Source organism: Schistocerca americana, chromosome 3 (assembly GCF_021461395.2).
Source record: "Schistocerca americana isolate TAMUIC-IGC-003095 chromosome 3, iqSchAmer2.1, whole genome shotgun sequence".
Lineage (NCBI taxonomy): Eukaryota > Metazoa > Arthropoda > Insecta > Orthoptera > Acrididae > Schistocerca > Schistocerca americana.
The window spans coordinates 873,037,534-873,057,879 of NC_060121.1; the positions used below are offsets into that span (position 1 = coordinate 873,037,534).

The window sequence follows — 20,346 nt, forward strand, 5'->3', positions numbered from 1 at the left end:
TAAAAAAAAATTAAAAAAATAAAAACCAGGAAGACAGCGTGAAGTGATGCTACTCCACGAGAACTCCTCTTAGACTGACAAAAAACATTGTACGGGAGCTGGGTTGGGAAGTCACTCCATACCTACCTTATCCACCTGATACTGCGCCCTCAGATTTTCACCTTTTCCGCTTTCTATCGAAAAGCTCGTGGTCTCGCTTGCCGAGCACGGGGTCCCGGGTTCGATTCCCGGCGGGGTCAGGGATTTTTCCTGCCTCGAGATGACTGGGTGTTGTTATGTCGTCTTCATCATCATCATTCATCCCCATTACGGTCGGAGGAAAGCAATGGCAAACCACCTCCACTAGGACCTTGCCTAGTAAGGCCGCGCGGGTCTCCCGCGTCGCTCCCCTACGCTCTGTAAAGAATTATGGGACTCATCATCATCATCATCGAAAAACCTTCTAGAAACTTCCCTTCCGGATGAAAATGGGTGCCTAACTTGATCCGACGAGAGTTCTTCGCCTCAAAAGCTCTTGATTTTTACAGTCGGGAAATCGAAAAGTTCCCCCCATGTTGACAGACTGTTTGTTGTAAATAATGAAGGAGAATATAGACTGAAGCGACAAAGAAACTGGTATAAGCATGATTATTCAAATACAGAGTATGTAAACAGGCAGAATACGGGACTGCCGTCGGCAACGCCTATGTAAGACAACAAGTCTCTGGTGTAGTTGTGGGATCTGTTACTGCTGCTACAATGGCAGATTATCAAGATTTTAGTGAGCATGACCGTCGTGTTATAGTCGGCGTACGAGCGATGGGACACAGCATCTCCGAGGTAGCGATTAAGTGGTGATTTTCCCGTACGACCATTTCAAGAGTGTTCCGTGAGTATCGAGAATCCGATAAAACATCAAATCTCCGACATCGCTGCGACTGGAAAATGATCCTGCAAGAGCGGGGCCAACGACGACAGAAGAGAATCGTACAACGTGACAGGAGTGCAACACTACCGCAAATTGCTGCAGATTTCAGTGCTGAGCCGTCAACAAGTGTCAGCGTGCGAACCATTCAACGAAACTTCATCTATATAGGCTTTCGGAGCCTTAGGCCCACTGTTGTACGCTTGATGACTGCACGACACAAAGCTTTACGCCTCGCCTGGACCCGTCAACACTGAGTTTCGTTTCAAATTGTACCGAGCGGAACGGCTTGTACGTGTATGGAGACAACCTCACGAATCCATGAGGCGCGCATGGGAGTAGGGCTGTGCAAGCTGGTGGAGGCCCTGTAATGGTGTGCGGCGTGTGCAGGTGGAGTGATACGGGACCCCTGATACGTCTAGATACGACTCTGACAGGTGACACGTACGTAAGCGTCCTCTATCATCTCCTACATCCATTCATGTCCACTGTGCATTCCGACGGACTTGGGCAGCTCCAGCAGGACAATTTGACACCTCACACATACAGAATTGCTACAGAGTGGCTCCAGAAACACTTCTAATATAAACACTTCCGCTGGCCACCAAACTCCCCAAACATGAACATTGCTGAGCATACCCGGGATGCCTTGCAACGTGCTGTTCAGAAGAGATCTCCACCTCCTCGTACTGTTACGAATTTATGGACAGCCCTGCAGGGTTCATGGTGTCAGTTCCCTCCAGCACTACTTCAGACTTTAGGCGAATCCATGCCACATCGTGTTGCGGCACTTCTGCGTACTCGTGGGGGCCCTACACGATATTAGGCGGGTATACCAGTTTCTTTGCCTCTTTAAGTGTATATATTGTTGATGAATAAAGTCTCTGTTATGTGTATCTGTGGTGTTTGCTAAACTCATGGGAAATCTTTATGAACTTATGCACCAACCTAATATCATTATCAACGAGGACACAGCATTTCGCTCCTCAGAACGTAGCGGACACCGACTCGCATCATAGTACTGAGCAGCAGTCTGCGGCTGTTTGCTGATGACGACCTGATGTACAGGAATATGTCGTCGTTGAGAGGCTGTAGGACGAAACAAGACGATTTAGGCGAAATTTTTAGTTGGTGTAATGAATGATAGCTTGCTCTAAACGTAGAAAAATGTAAGCTGGTGCACATGAGTAGGAAAAATAATCCCGTAATATTCGAATCCAGCTTTAGTTGTCTAGTGCTTGACACAGTCACCTCGATTAAATATCTGCACGTAAAGTTGCAAAGAGCTGTGAAACGGAACGAGCACGTAAGGACAGCAGTAGAGAAGCCGTACGGTCGACTTCGGTTTATTGGGAGAATTTCAGGGGAGCACTCCCTATCTGTAAAGGATATCGCGTGTAGGACACTGGTGCGTCCCTTTCTTGAGTACTGCTCGAGTGTGTGGGATACTCAGCCGGTCGGATTAAAGGAAGACATCTAGGTCATTCAGTGGCCGGCTGCTAAATTTGTTACCGGTAGGTTCGATCAGTATCAGTATGCAGATATTGCGGAGATGCTTCGGGAACACAAATGGGAATCCCTGAAAGGAAGACGACGTTCTTTTCGTGAGGTACTACTGAGTAAATTTAGAGAACCTTCATTCGAGGATGACTTCAGAACGATTCTGCTGTCGTCAACCTACATTTTGCGTTGAGAGCCAAAAAGATAAGAAACATTAGGGCTCATACGAAGATCTGTAGACGGTTGTTTTTTCCCTCACTCTACTCGCAAGGGAAACAGGAAAGGAAATGACTAGTGGTACAAGGTACCCTCCGCTGTTAACAATATGGTGGGTTGCGGAATATTCTAGACGCTTCAGTCCGCAACTGCGCGACTGCTACAGTCGCAGGTTCGAATCCTGCCTCGGGCATGGATGTGTGTGATGTCCATAGGTTAGTTAGGTTTAAGTAGTTCTAAGTTCTAGGGGACTGATGACCATAGATGTTAAGTCCCATAGTGCTCAGAGCCATTTGAACCATTTTGAACCTTACTTTATTTATTGCTTTGTGTCCGCAATATATTTTTTCTCTATGAGTCACACAAAACAGACCAAATTCGAAAACCGAAAAGTTATTTAGGTTTTGCAATATCTGGACAAATGAAAAGCCGACACTGTTCACAAAAAAGCATTCCCACAAGTTCGGTCAATACAGACGGCTACATGTTTCTAAGTAACGACAAATGTAACAGACGAGGGGATGGAGTAGGGGCGTACATACGCTCTGATTTATCACCTGCTGTGCTACACACATAGAACAATAATGAAGGTAAACAAGTGGAATGCGTATTCACAGAGATCAGAAACAGAAAGTGCCTGATGTGTGTCCTCTACTATAGTAGGCAGGTTTACCAGCTTCGAAGCTGCTGTTTCAAATCTTGATTGACACACGAGCATGTAACTGTACATGGTGTCACAAACAAAAATGTTCTGTACAGTAGTCCTTCCAGCGTGAAATTTAAACGGATGCCTTCTTCTTCAAACGTGTCCTTCCAGAGTGAAATTTAAGCGGATGCTTTCGTCTTCAAACGTGTCGCTGTTTCATCTTTTTCCTACCCATCATACGTACGATAGTCACACGCCCATATATACATTTGCAATTAAATTCCCAAAACAGAGTAACTCACACCTCTCAAATATCTGTACGTGGCATGTCCGCCTATTACATAATTTCCATGGCGCACTCGTTAGAATGTCCCAGAAAGAAAGCAGAACTGGCGACATACCGCGACTTCAGACGCTTTTCGTTTACCTGAACTCGCAACTGAAGAACAACCGGTACATATCACTACCTACGACCACAACTGAACCTCAAACGAAACACAGATACATGAGGATAAACGACAGTAGCGACGAAAAATTCTATCAAAAGCATTTTGCTTACAATTCCGTCGAAAAGGCCATCATGTGTATCAGATCGGCATGTACTGGACACGACGGCATCACAGTCCAAATGATATAACTTATTATTGACCCACTACTGCGCACTATAACAGATATCTTCATCCATTCCTTAACCACAAGTGTTTTTCCTGAGGCCTGGAAACAGTGACTGGTTAAGCCACTACCTAAAAAGAACGTTGCCACAGCACCCCCTGACTACCGACTGCCGGCCGAAGTGGCCGTGCGGTTAAAGGCGCTGCATTCTGGAACCGCGAGACCGCTACGGTCGCAGGTTCGAATCCTGCCTCGGGCATGGATGTTTGTGATGTCCTTAGGTTAGTTAGGTTTAACTAGTTCTAAGTTCTAGGGGACTAATGACCTCAGCAGTTGAGTCCCATAGTGCTCAGAGCCATTTGAACCATTTTGACTACCGACTACCTGACTACCTGACTACCTATTTACATTCTTCCTGCACTCTCCAGCACCTGAGAATATACAGCTGACAGACTATGTAACCACAAACAACCTTCTACACGAATGCCAACCAGGTGTCTGTAAATATCGCAGCACAACTTCCGCCTTAATAAAGATAACAGATGACCCGAATCTCGGTGTGGATACATTCACTTGCCAAACTTAGCAGCCTAAATTTCTCGCCAAGTGCAGTGCATGTGCGCTATCAAAATGAGCGCAGGCTACAGGGTTAAAGCTCAACCCACCAAAAATTAGAGCGGTATTAGTTGATCATTCTAGGCTCATTATCCCGAAATAACGGGAATCCCTACCATCTTCAACTCTAAATGAGACCAATATCACCTTCTCTCCCGCAGTAAAGAGCAAGACTCTAGGAGTAATAGTAGATGAAAAGCTAAATTGGAGTGAGCACGTAATTGCAATACGCAAGAAGGCCTCAGCATCTCTCCATTCCCTACAAAGATATAAAAATGTCTTCCCTCCTGGCCGGAAAAAGAAACTTGTAAAAAAATTAATACTTCCAACTATTGATTACAGCGATTTCAACCTATAAGGCAGTTCTCAGGCAAGCTCATGGCGTCTGGAACTGGTTACGAATGCCTGTGTTCGTTGAGTCCTTGATGTTAGACTCTTTGATCATTCGAAGGTTGCCCAGAAAGAAATGCACCGCATTTTTTTCCCAGAAAAACAATGGTACGAATGCGAAACGTTACGTATGTATTATGTGAAGTCTCCTGAGTGAGCGCGCCAAGTTTCCGGCACTTTCGACAGATAGCGTAGATGCAGGACAGTTTCAAAATGGCGTCTGTTGGTGATGTACGTTACAAGCAACGCGCCGTCATTACATGTCGCACTCCAGAGAAAGAAACTGAGGGGAATATTCACAAACGCTTGTGCAAAGTCTATGGAGCATCTGCTGTCGACAGAAGCACACCTAGTCGCTGGGCACGGAGGGTGAGGCCATCAGAAGGCGGTTCGGCAGAGCTCCACGGTTTGCAGCGGTCGGGGAGACCATCCACGGCTGTCACACCTGACATGTTGCAGCGAGCTGATGTTGTCATTCGCCATTAAAGGAAGCCATTCGTGCAAGACATTTAGAGGACGACGAAGAGGTGATTCACACAGTGAAGCACTGGCTCCGCCACCAGGACAAGGATTGGTACCGACAGGGCATAGAACGGGATGGAGATTACGTGGAAAAATAGGGTGTGTAGATAAAACACCATTTTTTGTGCGTGTAATTCTCATTGTGTTCAATAAAGAATTCTTGAAGAAAAATAAGCGCTGCATTACTTTCTGGGCATCTCTCGTATTTCATCACCATATGCACAGCTGTCCCGGCTGCGTGCAGACAAGTGCGGAGATTTCTCGAACTCCTTTTCGGTAGCAGGAACCCGACTCTGGAATAATCACCGGCATTACATTAGAGAACTGAATGACATCTCTAGCTTCAGAAGATAGTTAATGGCATATTTGGTGAAGCAGTAATAATGATCGCCATCTTTCGTGTACGTACTCGTTACTCTTGTAATCCTTCTTCCCAATCAGATCTTCCTTTTTTTGGCTCTATTATCCTTAAATTTTCTTTGCCCAAAACTCGCTACAAGGTGCTCTATAATTCCCCTTACATACTTCTAGCACTTGTAAAGGGGACTGAGTAGACAATATTTTGAACTGGAACCTCTGTTCCGTAGTACAGCCGTTTGAAAACATATTGGTACGTAGGTATGCAAAAGAGTATTCATGGTGTGGGGAGGGGGGGGGGTTCTTACGTCAGATCGGCTGATGTATTTGACGCTTGTCTACCTCTCTGACCTGGTTTGAGCCTCAATCACGTACCTGAGAGTGTTGGAGCAACATTGTTGAGTAACGTTTGGAGAATCCTTCTGTATCGCGAAGCTCACGGTAATGGAAGAGCTGCTGTCGCCTTTATGAAGATCTTCATCCACAACGTCCGACTCCATTGCCTACCATTTTCGCCACAATTACGCAGCGACTTCGTGAAAGCGGTACCTTCACCGTCAGCATGCGTGACTGTGGCGCTCTAAGCAGACGCCGCACACCCGAATGGGAAAGGGCCGTACTGCGACTCATTGAAGACAATCTGATTATGTTTCCTTTTTTCTATTTCTTTGCTTTATTAATGAGTAGAATTGTGAAACCAGGGACACGCCGAATAAATTACTTACAAAAGTAATTCTTGGAGAAAACTGTTTTGAGACGTTCTATCTCTATGGGTAGATTCTCTTGGTCTGATAGGGCACGTGCTCTGTGGACCAAAGTCTTCAGAACCCCTATCAGACCAAGAGAATCTACCCATAGAGATAGAACGTCTCAAAACAGTTTTCTCCAAGAATGGATACATGGACAGACAAATTGAGAGGGCACTCCGACCAGCCACTATACCACAGGTTCCTGAAGAAGACCAAGATGAAGCAAGGAAGGTGGCATATCTGCCCTATGCTGGCTCTATTTCTGCCAGAATCAGTAGGATCCTGCGTAAACACAATATCAAGTGTGTTTTCTGTCCATCCAACAAGATCGGGGGACTGCTGGGGAGTGTCAAAGACGACCTGGGGTTACGAAAACCAGGGATTTACAATATACCTTGCCAATGTGGCATGTCCTACATTGGCCAGACGACAAGAACTGTGGAGATCAGGTGCAAAGAACATCAGAGGCACACTAGATTAAGACAGGTGACTAAGTCAGCCATTGCTGAACACTGTCTAGAGCTAGATCATGCCATGAAGTTTGAGGATACCAAGATTCTAGCACAAACACCCAGAGTTTGGGACAGTGTCATAAGAGAATCGATTGAGATTAAAATGGCTGACGATCTTATGAATCGTGACACAGGGTACCAGCTAAGCAGAGCCTGGGATCCGGCTCTGGAATTGTTAAAGGAGCAACGGGGCCAGCTGCAACACTACACAAACAGAAGAACCAGAGACATGGAGATGGTAAACGAGCCCCTGACGGACTGCCAGGAGCACCAGACCGAAGGTGGAACACCCAGAAGTGGGACTGGTGGGCGCGGACCGCAGAGGGAACATCCAGAGCCGCAGCAGATGAAAAACGGAGCGGCAACGCTCCAACAGGTCGTGGTGAGCGGGCGCGGACCGCAGGGGGAACGCCTGGTACCCCAGACCGTAGATGAAACCCCCAGGAGCGGGTTTGGTGGGCGCGGACCGCAGAGGGAACACCTAGAACCGCAGCGGACGGAAAACGGAGCAGCAACGCTCCAGCAGGTCACAGGGAATGGGCGCGGACCACAGAGGAAGCGCCTGCAGCCGTTGGTGGAGGGGGAAGTCCATAGGCATAAATACTGGACCAGATCCACGCCGCGGGAACAACGGCGGCGCCCGGAGGTGATTCGACGGCGGCCACCGCTCACGTGCGGCCGCCTCCCCCCGCCGCCTGTGGCAAGGGCGGAGGAGGGAGGCGGCGGCGCGACGCAGCGAGTGGGAAGACGGCGACGACAGCCGGTCCTGACATCGAGTCGGCCCTCCAGGAGGCGGAAGCTCGGTTCCGCATGGTTCTCCATGCGGAGATGGAGGCCGCCTGCCTCACTCTACGTGAATCCCTTAGCCGTAACACCAACAAGAAGGAAGCGCAGCACCAAGACGACAGGATGGCAGCAACAGCAGCACAGCCCAGTCGCGACCAGGCCACACAAACGGCCTGGCCTAAGAAGATGACAATTAGTCGAGCCGCACAGGCCTCGTTAGAAGGCAAGGGAGAAGCGGTTGAACGACAGGACTCAAGCGTCCAAACCAAGGAGTTCGTCAACCACCACGCGGAACTGGTGGACAGCGAACGCCTGGACGACGCCAGCCCAAGAGACGTGCACCAGATGAGCTTCCTGCAAAGCAGGGAGCTCAGAAGAAGAAAGGAGGAAGCCCTGAACGAGCAGTACAGAAGACAGAGAGAGGAGCAAGAGGCGGAGCGTGACAGGAGACGCGAAGCCGCCACTGCCCGCCGTGAACGCCAGCGTCAACACTGGCAACACGGAAAATAAAGAGAAGGCAAGACAAGCAGTTCTGGCCGGGTTTTGCAGGTTTTCCTTGGCCGCTAAGGTAAATACCGGAACTGTCCCCTACAAACTCCTGCAAATAAATTCCCAATTGGGAGATATCCACCCCCTTCCCCGCACCCCAGCAAGAAAAATAATAAATGGTGACCAAACAGAATTACAAAAACCCATGGCTGAAAAGAGTACAACGCATGCTCTATAACAGCCCGCCCTTCTCCATCCGAGAAGGGAATGAAAAGTGCAAAAAAAAAAAAAAAAAAAAAAAAAAAAAAAAAAAAAAAAAAAAAAAAAAAAAAAAAAAAACACTCGAGGAGCAGTCTCAGGTCGCACCTGATGAAGGTCTCGAGCTACGTGACCGAAATATCGTGCAAGTACGACGCTGATATCCGGCAGAACACCCGACAACCCAAGATGTCATTAGATCGCCGGGAAAGCCTGAAGAGTTACATTTTTGAAGGAATTTTCTCGATTAGATAAATGTCGATGTGTTGAAATGCTTGGAATACGCTTTCCGTGTTCTTTTAGTCCTCAGTAGTGTGGCTTTGTCAACAATATCCACGAAGAACCTAACTCTGAGGGCTAATAAACTCTACTGTTATTGCTATTTCCTTAATCGTGACATTCCGACTTTTTGTAGGGAGTACGTCGCTTTCATCACTCAGCCGCCAAATAGCGCAGCAGGTGGCACCCACAAGACTCGCAGTCTTGTCGCCGAGAAACTAGTGGGGACGACCACCTGTGACAGACGAGTGCCGGTGTCGATGAGCGGCCCTGAGAACGGCAGCGGGTCCCGAGGCGGGGCGGGGTGAGTCGCGTGGCGCGGTCAGCCGGACCCAGTCGCCGAGTGTGTCGCGTGGCGACGCCTGCCCTGCCCTGCCCTACCGTGCCCTGCGCTGGGTCACCGCAATCTGGTCCGACCGACGTGTCCAGCCGCGCTGGGCAGCTGTCTGTCCGGCGGAGCTCCAGCAGGTCCGGAGACTGGACGCAGTTGTCCAGTCAGCCTTCTTCTCGTGGGGGGACGCCTGGCTGCAACCACAGTCTCAGTCACACGCTACTTTGTCGAGGTCCACCTCAGTGGCGTGGGCACTGTTTTCTTACCGTTTCTCAATAGCAACGCATTTATATGACTAAATTACTTTTGTTTAAATTACTTCTGGAGCAAGAAGGAGGATTACAGATTACAACATGTAGCAGGAACGAGTTAAATCACCTGCTTCAAAAACTGTTAACCTGTAGCCACACTGAAGCGAAAAAAAAACACATTTGAAGAGAACGTCGTCTCATTGACAGGTGAGGTCACGTGTCGTCCATCACTGTACGAGTATATGGTAACACATTCGGACCAGATGGTTCAAATGGCTCTGAGCACTATGGGACTTAACATCTGAGGTCATCAGTCCCCTAGAACGTAGAACCACTTAAACCTAACTATACATATACGAAGATGGTATCTGTTTTTCTGAAAAAACAGATACCATCGGTGACCATGCAGCTCGTTAGAATGAAATTACAGTGAAATGAACACCCTTCGCTGCTTACAGGCGTTGACATACGTCAACGGGGACAGGTGAAAATGTGTGCCCCGACCGGGACTCGAACCCGGGATCTCCTGCTTACATGGCAGACGCTCTATCCATCTGAGCCACCGAGGACACAGAGGATGGCGCAACTGCAGGGATTTATCCCTGGCACGCCTCCCGCGAAACCCACCTTCTCAACGTATTGTCCCGCACTACATTCGCAGTGCCCAGCCCATTATACTCATTACTCGCGGCGCGTTGCCGATTCCCGTAAGAGTTCGGGCACTGTTTGTGCATTCGCACAGAAGAAGAAGATGGTCAAGTGGCCCGTGAGCCTTAACTATATATACATACTAAGATGGTATCTGTTCTTTCGGACATGTCTGAAATTACCATGAAATGAACACCCTTCGCTGCTTACAGGCGTTGACATACGTCAACGGGGACAGATGAAAAAGTGTGCCCCGACCGGGACTCGAACCCGGGATCTCCTGCTTACATGGCAGACGCTCTATCCATCTGAGCCACCGAGGTCGGGGCACACATTTTCATCTGTCCCCGTTGACGTATGTCAACGCCTGTAAGCAGCTAAGGGTGTTCATTTCATTGTAATTTTAAATCTAAAAACCTAACTAAACTAAGGACATCACACACATCCATGCCCGAGGCAGGATTCGAACCTGCGACCGTAGCAGTCGCGCGGTTCCGCACTGAAGCACCTAGAACCCCTCGGCCACAGCGGCTGGCTCGGACTAGATTAAATACATTTGTCCCAGTACAGGGTCCCCAGACAGTCGCAACAAAATACAAAGTATTTCCACGCCCCCCCCCCCCCCTTGACGCCTCAACGCAAGCAAGTATCCCCGCACCCAAACGATCATAAAGGCGCCGAATGAGATCCAGTGACATTGTCGCAACCATCTTGCGCGTTTTTCTGCAATTCGGCAATGGTTCCTGCAGGCCTCGGAGAACGATTAATGTCTCGATTCATCCTCTTTGTTAATCACTTTTCATATTCTTACGACACTCGGTGATTACAGGGAAAGGAAAGGGACCCTGGTTGGTAATAGTGTCTAAGAGGACAATGACAATACAGGTGCCACACATATTTTAACTACTGCAAGTTATTATTCAAGTTATTCATACTATTTTAAAGTAATGATGCTCGGCAATGCCTTAACAGTCTTACCATGTTGTAGCTGTGCGGACGACGAAGAATGTAGTCGACGACAATGCTGAGCTGCCGTTGTTGCTGCTGCTCCTGTTCGATGAGAACGCCGAGTTATCTCCAGAGCCACGGATAATTATGGGACAGGCAACAGTTGGAACTGCAGCTTCCTCCGCCTGTCCACTCCTAACGTGTTCTCAATACGCGCGGGTCAGCGAATCAGGCGCGTCCACGCTGGCGCTGTCATAGCTGCACACCGCGGCGGCGGGAGCGCCCAACGAACACTTCCGCACTGTTCCATGAGTCAAGCTGCTCTGCCTCCTGTCTGCTCGCAACGCTACAGAGACTCTCCATAAGCAAACAACGGCACAGCTACTAGCCGGCCGTTGTGGACGAGCGATTCTAGGCGCCTCAGTTCGGAAACGCGCTGCTGCTACGGTCGCAGGTTCGATTCCTGCCTCTGGCATGGATGTGTGTGACGTCCTTAGGTTAGTTAAGTTTAAGTAGTTCTAAGTCTAGGGGACTGATGACCTCAGATGCTAAGTCCCATAGTGCTCAGAGCCATTTGAACCATTTGAGCACAGCTACTGCCATTTTGTGGTTGCTATCGATACAGTTCCCTTGGCTGTTACGTAGCAATTTAAAATATTTTCATCATAATTACAATCAATTATATACAGTCACAATTAAATACACTAGTACATAGATTACGTATTAAATATACACTCCTGGAAGTGGAAAAAAGAACACATTGACACCGGTGTGTCAGACCCACCATACTTGCTCCGGACACTGCGAGAGGGCTGTACAAGCAATGATCACACGCACGGCACAGCGGACACACCAGGAACCGCGGTGTTGGCCCTCGAATGGCGCTAGCTGCGCAGCATTTGTGCACCGCCGCCGTCAGTGTCAGCCAGTTTGTCGTGGCATACGGAGCTCCATCGCAGTCTTTTACACTCGTAGCATGCCGCGACAGCGTGGACGTGAACCGTATGTGCAGTTGACGGACTTTGAGCGAGGGCGTATAGTGGGCATGCGGGAGGCCGGGTGGACGTACCGCCCAATTGCTCAACACGTGGGGCGTGAGGTCTCCACAGTACATCGATGTTGTCGCCAGTGGTCGGCGGAAGGTGCACGTGCCCGTCGACCTGGGACCGGACCGCAGCGACGCACGGATGCACGCCAAGACCGTAGGATCCTACGCAGTGCCGTAGGGGACCGCACCGCCACTTCCCAGCAAATTAGGGACACTGTTGCTCCTGGGGTATCGGCGAGGACCATTCGCAACCGTCTCCATGAAGCTGGGCTACGGTCCCGCACACCGTTAGGCCGTCTTCCGCTCACGCCCCAACATCGTGCAGCCCGCCTCCAGTGGTGTCGCGACAGGCGTGATTGGAGGGACGAATGGAGACGTGTCGTCTTCAGCGATGAGAGTCGCTTCTGCCTTGGTGCCAATGATGGTCGTATGCGTGTTTGGCGCCGTGCAGGTGAGCGCCACAATCAGGAATGCATACGACCGAGGCACACAGGGCCAACACCCGGCATCATGGTGTGGGGAGCGATCTCCTACACTGGCCGTACACCACTGGTGATCGTCGAGGGAACACTGAATAGTGCACGGTACAGCCAAACCGTCATCGAACCCATCGTTCTACCATTCCTAGACCGGCAAGGGAACTTGCTATTCCAACAGGACAATGCACGTCCGCATGTATCCCGTGCCACCCAACGTGCTCTAGAAGGTGTAAGTCAACTACCCTGGCCAGCAAGATCTCCGGATCTGTCCCCCGTTGAGCATGTTTGGGACTGGATGAAGCGTCGTCTCACGCGGTCTGCACGTCCAGCACGAACGCTGGTCCAACTGAGGCGCCAGGTGGAAATGGCATGGCAAGCCGTTCCACAGGACTACATCCAGCATCTCTACGATCGTCTCCATGGGAGAATAGCAGCCTGCATTGCTGCGAAAGGTGGATATACACTGTACTAGTGCCGACATTGTGCATGCTCTGTTGCCTGTGTCTATGTGCCTGTGGTTCTGTCAGTGTGATCATGTGATGTATCTGACCCCAGGAATGTGTCAATAAAGTTTCCCCTTCCTGGGACAATGAATTCACGGTGTTCTTATTTCAATTTCCAGGAGTGTAGTTTCTGTAATAGAGCTTACAGCTTCAGAATCAAAAGTACAGTGCAAGTTATCAATGGATATTAAACGGCGCAAATTTTGGATGGTGCATTTTCAGTGTTACAACACAACCGATACATTGTGCTCAACATTAGCAGCAGTCGGTCAATACGCCGATCAAGCTTCCCGCAGGCCCAAAATCCGATGCCGTTCGAATGGCTGAAACTGTTCAACAGGAGTACTTCGTCGTCGATGTGGCAAGGTTGTACTCAAGAATGACTGCTGAAAACACTGTCCACTTGTAAATTAAGCACAGTGGTTGCCAGCAGAACCAAAACAGAAGGTGCCCAGAAAGATCTAATGAGCGCTATCTAATCGCCGATGATTCTGATAAATGAATCACAAATACTACAATCCTCCTCTATGCACATATTACACCCTGCTGCCACGGAACACAGTCCCTCTGGAGTCTCATTTTTTTTAGGCACTGAAATAATCAGTAACACTGACGCTTTGCGGTTACGCTACTGGCCATTAAAATTGGTACACAAGGAAGATGACGTGTTAGCAGAATATGGAACTGGTGGCTTCAGGACGATAATACGGAACGCCGTGCTGGATCCCAACGGCCTCGTATCACCAACAGGCGAGATGACAGGCGTCTTATCCGCATGGCTGTAACGGATCGTGCAGCTACGTCTCGATTCCTGAGTCAACAGATGGGGACATTTGCAAGGCAACAACCATCTGCACGAACAGTTCGACGACGTTTGCAGTGGCATGGACTATCAGCTCGGAGACCATGGCTGCGGTTACCCTTGACGCTGCATCAGAGAGAGGAGCAACTGCGATGGCGTACTCAAAGACGAACCTGCGTGCACGAATGAAAAAACGTCATTTTTTTCGAATGAATCCAGGTTCTCTTTACGGCATCATCATGGTCGCATCCGTGTTTGTCGACATCTCTGTGAACGTACATTGGAAGCGTGTATTCGTCATCGCCATACTGGCGTATCACCCGGCGGGATGGTATGGGGTGCCATTGGTTACACGTTTCGGTCACCTCTTGTTCGGATTGACGGCACTTTGAACAGTGGACGTTACATATCAGATGTGTTACGACACGTGGCTCTACCCTTCATTCGATCCCTGCGAAACCCTACATTTCAGCAGGATAGCGCACGACCGCATGTTGCAGGTCCTGTACGGGCCTTTCTGGGTACAGGAAATGTTCGACTGCTGTCCTGGCCAGCACATTCTCCAGATCTCTCACCAATTGAAAACGTATGGTCAATGGTGGCCGAGCAACTGGCTCGTCACAATACGCCAGTCACTACTCTTGATGAACCGGGGTATCGTGTTGAAGCTGCATGGGCAGCTGTACCTGTACACGCCATCCAAGCTCTGTTTGACTTAATGGCCAGGCGTATCAAGGCCGTTATTACGGCCAGAGGTGGTTGTTCTGGGTACTGATTTCTCAGGATCTATGCAACCAAATTGCGTGAAAATGTAATCACATGTCAGTTCTAGTATAATATATTTCTCCAAGAAATTCCCGTTTATCATCTGCATTTCTTCTTGTTGTAGCAATTTTAATGGCCAGTAGTGTGATACGTTTGCTTAATGTGTTTTATAGAAACCCTGCTCCATTAAAAATTTGATTAATGGCCATTGAACCAAGAGGAGGAGAGAAATACAGTCGTATTGTGCTATGGAATTTATGGACATTTGTGTTTACTTTCCCACTGTGAAAGAGTGTGAGAGATGATTATAGGTTTTAATATTTGTATATATCATTCCTAGCCAATCCACTGCATCGCGCTAGTGACCTACAGGCAGTTTCCGGAACCTGATGTCAGGGGATTTGTCCAGGCTGGAGTTCATGGTTGCGTCTTCCCGTAATCCACCTGAGACGCGCGGTGCAGCCGCGTCACCTGAGGCACCCTGTCACGATCCGTGCGTCTCCCCCCATCGGAGGTTCGAGTCCTCCCTCGGGCGTGGGCGTATGTGTTGTCCGTAGCGTAAGTTAGTTTAAGTTAGATTAAGTAGTGTGTAGGCTTAGGGACCAATGACCTCAGCAGTTTGGTCCCATAAGACCTTACCACAAATTTCCAAATTAATCCACCTGAAGCTATTCGTAGTCGGAACCTAGCTGGCTGTCTATTGGTTAGTGACTTGCTGGTGTTTTCCAGCACATGTTGGAAATAAACTTGAGAGAAGCATTACTTTCTAGAAGCGTGCTACTGGTGGGAACAGGGAACGACCACTGGAAATGGCTTCCTTACGCTTGAGTCTTCGACACTTCAATGTAGAAACACTGTCGTGGAGTGTCTCGGAGCTCAGAGAATGTAAGAGGCAGCCTGCAGCGCTCCTGGGTGTCGAAGGCAAGGCGTAGGCTGTTTGGAGCGGAGGCGACGTCTTGAGAGAGTCGTGTGCATCCATTCGGGAGTGACTCATCTTCAGTTACCAATAAACTCGATCAGGCAGTCTGAAATGGTTAAAAGACTCGGAAACTGATTTCCCATAGGTTAGCGTGGAGCTCTGATAGGTTACTTCTGATTTTATAGCCCAGTATAGTGGATAAGTGCATAAAGCATACGAAAGAGTGGAGTTAGAGGTGGTGTTGAATGAAAGAGGCGACTTCACAATGTCTAAGTCAGGTCAATAAATTACATTTGCTTGAATGAAGACGTGAACTGTCGTGTTCTTATGCACCTTTTGACACACTCGTTTGGAATTCCCATCGTGTCTTCTCGATGTGGACATTATCGGCGGAGGTGGCCGGGAACTAGCTTCAGGTTGTAATATTAGTATCTGCCTCGACAGCTTAAATAAACTTACATTCGATAATCTAACCATGCAGGTTCATAAAACCCATCTGTGTAAAAATTTCTCAGATCGTCGCTGGGCAGCGACCACCTGATATTTCAAAGAATGCCTTACGCGCCACGGTGCGGAATACGAATTGTTCATAAATTGTATCGATAGAGATATTTTGTGTTTCTTATTTTTTGACAGCTGAAGAATTGTAATCCTCTTCTGTTAACACAGTCGTGATATTTTTTAAAGACGGCGGACGCGTATATGGCGTGGTCCGCAATCACCAATTAGTTATTATAAAATATTACTATTGTGCAGTGCTATGTAAGAATTTATGTGTGCAGCTAAGATGAAATGTCGAAAATGTTAAAGGACTTTATTTAAAGAAACAGCCAGCAAGATATAAAATTGAAATGTACGGAGCCTATTCTTAGAAATACTGACTAAGGTAATTAAATTGGTTATTGTGCTCTCAAATGCTGTCGTGCCTGCTTATTACTTAAAGTATTTCTATGCTATCCATCTCCTATTAATAGCAACAGAAATAACGGTGTTTTTATAGTTTTCATACAGCTACCAGGGACCGACTGCATGTCGGCAAACGTCATAGTTAAGGCAGAAGACGCATTGCTATTTACCTTGTTAGTGATTTAAATCCAACTTCTTTTAATGTGTGGTGTAGTATAGCAAAGAAAATTTCCAGTTCTGTCTGGTCCCTTAGGTTTCTCTGTTCGTAGTTGCTATGTCTCATATCCGGTCGTGATCGAATATGATCACGACACAAATAAATTAAGTGGCAATGCGAACTGCGTTCTTAATCTTGAGAACGCTACGCCTTCTGCAAACGATTTCAGGTGAAATATAGATAAACTATAACTTACAGTACTTAAGTTTTTTGAAAAGTCTTTGCTCTTCCCGCCAAGAAGTGGTGCAAAACTCACAACAACTGATTTCTGAATCTTCACAAGAGAATAACAATTTGATCAAAATACAATTTAAAAAAAAAAAAAGCACCACAAGGCGCTGTCCTGACAGTTAGCTGTGTTCATTTTCAGCCCACTCGTTGAACACGGGATCTTTCTGAAAACGACTCTGTAGCTATAGGACACTTGTAAGTGGTTTTGGGGCACTGAAAAGTTTAACCCCCTCTCCAGGGTCAGTGCAAGACTGGCGACTCCTATGGAGGCCGGTTTTTAATAACTTAGCAGTACAGAAAACTGACAGACGTTCAGCACCGAGTCTCGCGTCCCGCACACCGCCGCCAGCCTGGCCTGGCAGGACCGCCAAGAAGCCGGCTGGACGGGGCGGGGGGACTACCCAGCTTCACCTCACAAGGAGCTGAGCGACAAAAAGACCCTCAGTTGTAGAGCTGTCGCCATTATCCTCACAGAGAAACCTCACTACAATATCCGATAACAAACATTGGTCATCAGTTTTCTGCCACAGTTGCAGAAGAAGTGGAAAAAGGGCTGGAGACAAAAATACGAAAACACAGCGAGAAATGCATGCTCGAATATATATGGAGGTGCCGGCCTACCCTGATGCTTGCGTTGTTGTATGTGGCAGCCAACGTCACCTGTGCAATGTCGTCAAAACCTTCCAAGTGTCAGACACGGTCAGAACGGCATTCTGTGCAGTTGTGAGTCCATTACGTCGGAGCTAAGTGAATTCAAACGTGGCCAAATTGTTGGTGCGTCTATGTTGGGTGTTTAGGTAACCAAGGTAGTCGAAGTTTTTGGTGTCCCAATACGCATATCGACGATTTATACCGCATACAGGGGAATGCGGAAGAACGCCACCCGCCAAGCCGAAATGAGGACGGAAGTGTGTGTTGAGGGGTCGTGACAGACGGTCATTAAAGAGAATTGTATCGAAAAATAAAAGGACGACAGGTGCAAAAGCCACTACAAAACTGAATACTGCACTCACGAACAGCCGGCCGCTGTGATCGAGTGGTTCTAGGCGCTTCAGTCCGGAACCACGCTGTTGCTACGGTTGCAGGTTCGAATCCTGCCTCGGGTATGGATGTGTGTGATGTCCTTAGGTTAGTTAGGTTTACGTAGTTCTAAGTCTAGGAGACTGATGACCTCAGATGTTAAGTCTCATAGTGCTTAGAGCCATTTAAATTTGGACTCATGAACACTGCCAGCACCACAACAACACCAAGGCAACTCCGCAAGCAGGGAATTGCAGCGCAAGCAGCAATTCCAAAACCACTCACCAGTGATGCAAATGGCCGTAACACGAAAACGTAGCGCCTAAGCCATAAAGCCTGACCTGTGGCACAATCCAAGAAAGTCATTTGGTCTTGTTCCACATTCTTTCCAATTTCTGGCCGAGTAACGAAGGGGTAACACCGGTTCCCGTCAGACCACCGAAGTTAAGCGCTGACGGGCTGGGCTAGCACTTGGATGGGTGACCATACGATCTGCCTAGCGCTGTGGCCAAGCGGCGTGCACTCAGCCCTTGTGAGTCAAACTGAGAAGCTTCTTGATTAAGAAGTAGCGACTCCGCTCTCGTAAACTGACATTCGGCCGGGAGAGCGGTGTGCTGACCACATGCCCCCCTTCATATCCGCATCCAGTGTCGCCTGCGGACTGAGGATGACACGGCGGCCGGTCGGTATCGTTGGCCCTTCATGGCCTGTTCGGGTCGTGTTTAGTTTAGTGTTTTTCTGGCCGAGTATAAGCCCCGAGAGCGCAATACGAAGATAATTCGGTGGTTATTTGAGCAGCTATATCGTGATATTCCGTGGTCCTCATGGGCGCTCTGTGTCGTCTCATTACTACCACCGACTATGTGACCATTTTAGCTAATCACGTCCATCCCATGGTACGGTTTTTGTTCCCAAATGGCGACTGTGTTTTCCAAGATGACAGGGCACCCGTTACGCACAGCTACCATTATACAGGACTGGTTCTCTGAGAACCGGGAGAAGTGTCGAATCTCCCCTGGTCATCATATCTCAGCAATGCTGAGCCTTTGTGGTCTTCAATACTGAGCGTTTGTGGTCTTCTTTGGAGAGAAAGGTGCTCGATCGCTATCCTCTTCCATCATCGTTACTCGAACTTGTCACTATTGTGCAGGAAAAGTAGTATATGATTCACTTGCAACCGATATATGACCTGTATTTATCCATTACGAGACGACTGGAAGCTACACTACTGGCCATTAAACTTCCTACACCACGAAGATGACGTGTTACAGACGCGAAATTTAACTGACAGGAAGAAGATGCTGTGATATTCAAATGATAAGCTTTTCGAGGCATTCACACAAGGTTGGCGCCGGTGGCGACACCGACAACGTGCCGACGTGAGGAAAGTTTCCAACCGATTTCTCATGCAACAAACAGCAGTTGACCGGCGTTGCCTGGTGAAACGTTATTGTGATGCCTCGTGTAAGGAGGAGAAATGCGTACCATCACGTTTCCGACTTTGCTAAAGGTCGGATTGTAGCCTATCGCAATTGCGGTTTATCGTATCGCGATATCGCTGTTCGCGTTGGACGAGATCCAATGACTGTTAGCAGGATATGCAATCGGTGGGTTCAGGAGGGTAATACGGAACGCCGTGCTGGATCCCAACGGCCTCGTATCACTAGCAGTCGAGATGACAGGCATCTTATCCGCATGGCCGTAACGGACCGTGCAGCCACGTCTCGATCCCTGAGTCAACAGATGTGGACGTTTGCAAGACAACAACCATCTGCACGAACAGTTCGACGATGTTTGCAGCAGCATGGACTATCAGCTCGGAAACCATGGCTGCGGTTACCCTTGACGCTGCATCACAGACAGGAGCGCCTGCGATGGTGTACTCAACGACGAACCTGCGTGCACGAATGGCAAAACGTCATTTTTTCGGATGAGTCGAGGTTTTGTTTACAGCACCATGGTGGTCGCATCCGTGATTGGCGATATTGAGGTGAACGCACATTGAAGTGTGTATTCGTCATCGCCATACTGGCGTATCACCCGGCGTGGTGGTATGGGGTGCCATTGGTTACACGTCTCGGTCACCTCTTGCTCGCATTGACGGCACTTTGAACAGTGGGCGTTACATTTCAGATGTGTTGCGACCTGTGACTCTACCCTTCATTCGATCCCTGCAAAACCCTACATTTCAGCAGGATAACGCACGACCGCATGTTGCAGGTCCTGTACGGGCCTTTCTGGATACAGAAAATGTTCGACTGCTTCCCTGGCCTTTCTGCTGCTGTGGCTAGTACATTCTCCACATCTCTCACCAATTGAAAACGTCTGGTCAATGGTGGACGAGCAAATGGCTCGTCACAATACGCCAGTCACCACTCTTGATGAACTGTGATATCGTGTTGAGCTGCATGGGCAGCTGTACCTGTACACGCCATCCAAGCTG

The 20,346-nt window shown here is 48.5% G+C and overlaps 2 non-coding genes across 2 annotated transcripts; both read right to left on the reverse strand.

Moving 5' to 3' along the window:
* Window positions 1-9,912: 9,912 nt before the first annotated feature.
* Trnat-ugu lies at window positions 9,913-9,986 on the reverse strand. Its single transcript has one exon. It is a non-coding gene; the product is annotated as a tRNA-Thr (tRNA).
* A 328-nt stretch (window positions 9,987-10,314) lies between these two features.
* On the reverse strand, window positions 10,315-10,394 carry Trnat-ugu. Its single transcript has one exon. It is a non-coding gene; the product is annotated as a tRNA-Thr (tRNA).
* Window positions 10,395-20,346: the final 9,952 nt, after the last annotated feature.